Source organism: Branchiostoma belcheri, unplaced genomic scaffold, assembly GCF_001625305.1.
Source record: "Branchiostoma belcheri isolate BF01 breed outbred unplaced genomic scaffold, Haploidv18h27 scaffold146, whole genome shotgun sequence".
Lineage (NCBI taxonomy): Eukaryota > Metazoa > Chordata > Leptocardii > Amphioxiformes > Branchiostomatidae > Branchiostoma > Branchiostoma belcheri.
In genome coordinates, this window is record NW_017802891.1 from 618624 (window position 1) to 621255 (window position 2632).

General features: G+C 43.5%; 1 protein-coding gene across 3 annotated transcripts in view; it reads right to left on the reverse strand.

Moving 5' to 3' along the window:
• LOC109465036 (Usher syndrome type-1G protein homolog) overlaps positions 1-2226 on the reverse strand; it is a 12410-nt gene extending 10184 nt beyond the window's left edge. For all 3 annotated transcript variants that reach the window (XM_019762175.1, XM_019762177.1, XM_019762176.1), the window contains exon 1: positions 1972-2226. The gene's annotated coding sequence lies outside the window, so the exon portion shown is untranslated. The remainder of the gene's footprint in view (positions 1-1971) is intronic.
• Positions 2227-2632: the final 406 nt, after the last annotated feature.

The following is a 2632-nucleotide window of genomic DNA, read 5'->3' on the forward strand; positions in this document are numbered from 1 at the left end:
GCTCCCCCGGAAAATTTTGAAAAATGAACCTTCTAAAATGGCATTTCGTGCATTTTTGAGAGTGTTTCCAAGAAAAAATCAGAGATAAATTTTTATTCAATGACAAAGGGAGCAGTTATTCTATGATTCCAGTCCATCTTTTCAAGAAAAGTCTTGGACCTTTACATAAAAAGTGGACCAAAAAGTGGACCTTTACATAAAAAGTGGACCAAAAAATGGACCTTTGAGCCTTGTGGGGGGGTTCTTCCGAACCCCACCTGGCTACGTGGGCATGAGATACACAGGGCTCGAAATACCCAGGGTGCATGTGCACCTTAGTGGGGGCCTGCATGGGGGGGGGGGGGGGGTCGTTGACAATGCTCAGATATGCTAAATTTTGGTCTGTAAACAGTTAACTAACTAACACTTGGACTTTATCGTTAAAGCGTGATCGAGAGGTTTCAGAATTCAGCATAGAGCGTTGTCGGGACCCCCCATGTAGGCCCTCTCTTATGTCAAAATATAGCAACCTGTGCTGTTAACATATCAGCGCATTCTTTATTTCTTTATCAGGGTAAATGTAGCCTCTATACATGTACTTTGTGCCTTTTCTGACTTTGACCCAGCTAAACAAACACTGTGTAGTCCATAATGATAACAAACATGAAGGAGGGCCTGCATGCCCATTTTCGTTAACCGTTATGGGCTATTTTAATTTACCGTTAATCGTTGCCGGCCCGCTCTAATTCAACGTTAAGCGTTATCAGTATATTCATCGTGAAGCGTTATTGGTCCTTTTAATTCAACGTAAAACGTTATTTGTCATCCTAAATTCAGCGTTAAGCGTTAATGAATAATTCTTCGTTACGCCTAATTTTGCCTTTCAAAGTACAGGAAAATGCGTCATTGAAGGTTTAAAAATACAAAATTGCCGGACCCCCCTACATTGCTCGCGCCTTTGGCGCTCGACTCGCGCTTCTGCGCTCGTTCCCCTCTAGCCAGCACCAGTTTTCCCTTCAATTACCGGAAGTTTGCGGAAAGTTACAGGAATCCGTCAACCTTGACAGACAAAAATTTAGAAAAATCTTGAGTAAAATTATGAAAACATCAGAAGGACCGACAAACACTCTCAACATCATGATTTGCCTCTGAAAATGCGGGAAATTGCGTTTTTGAAGGCTTAAAAATCCTAAATTTTCCGGACCCCTCAGATTGCGAGCGCCTTCGGCGCTCCCCCCCTCAAAATCCATCAATAAAACTGGGCGGACGGAAAAAGTCAAGCTGGGTAGAGCCCTGGCCGACGTCGACTCGGAGTCCCCTTTATTTGTGGACGCACTCGGGGACCAGGGCAGGCGGAAAATTAAACAGAGGGAACACATACCTTTAATGCATGCTTAATTTCATTACATGTAAAGGTATACGTAATTTTGTCAGTGATCACCTTTTCTCACAAAGCGAGATACCAAATCCAGTGCAGCTCGAAAAAAAGGCCTATCAATTTACCGTTAAGCGTTGCCGACTGTCCTGAATTTACCGTTAAGCGTTATCGGCCCTGCTGAATTTACCGTTAACCGTTGCCAGGACCCCCCCATGCAGACCCTCATGAAGCTGGCCAGGTCACCACCACAAAACACCAGCAAGAAATTTCTAGTGATCTTTGTTACCTCAGGGCCAAAAAATACATTATCTTATGCCAAAATACAGGAATCTGCTACTATACTCAGGAAACTCATCAATCCTGGGTGTATTCCGGTATATTTCACCCTCCTTTATGCGTATTTTGATGTATTCTGGTGTATTCCAGTGTATTCCGGTAAATCTATACCTATTTGTAACTGCGATCTTGTTTGTACTTTGGAGCGATATCTACTACACCTTACATGTGTCAATCACGTATTCTGTCACTTGGCTTGGCTACAGTTTCACTATACTATCTTCGACTCCTCACCCTGATCTACATTTCATCTAAATATTCCCACACCCGGTACAAACCTTGCTAGCTCCGCGTAACAGCTGCAAAATAACACTGAATTTCAGTTGTCACTCGAGCCCAAACGTCGGGTTCCGGCCTAACCCCGGTACGTCCAGCAGAACAACGATGTGATCTCGTACTCCACACCAAAAGAAGAGTATTAAGACGTTAGTCAGAAGGCCGTACAGACGTTACAGGACGGCAGGCAGGTCCGGATAACGGTACAGTCTGTCTGCGTTGTTTCTGACCAGGGCGGGGCCCACTTACCTGTGGTCACGTGACCGGGCTCCTGACCCCTGTGACCCGGACGTAACACACCTGTTCGTTATGGTCTCGCACCGGAGTTTCTGCATGTAGTTAGACTCCTTTGGGTTAGGCCACACCAATTAAATTTGTTGTTTCTCGGATTTAAAAAAAAAAATCAGGAGCGACAGGGCGAAAAAAACAGGCCAAGGCACCCCATGATAGCCGGAAATGTCACAATATGAGCCATGAAGCGAACATATAATTATACACCAGGCTGGTGTATAATTAAAACAATAGATTTTGAACTTTTGATGAAACAAAATTTAAAAACTTAAGAACTAGAAAGAAAATGACTTTTTTTAACCGTTGGGGACAAAATATGTCTTACATTGAGCATTTTGCAGTTTTTTTTGCAAATTGGAAAAAATGGACAGT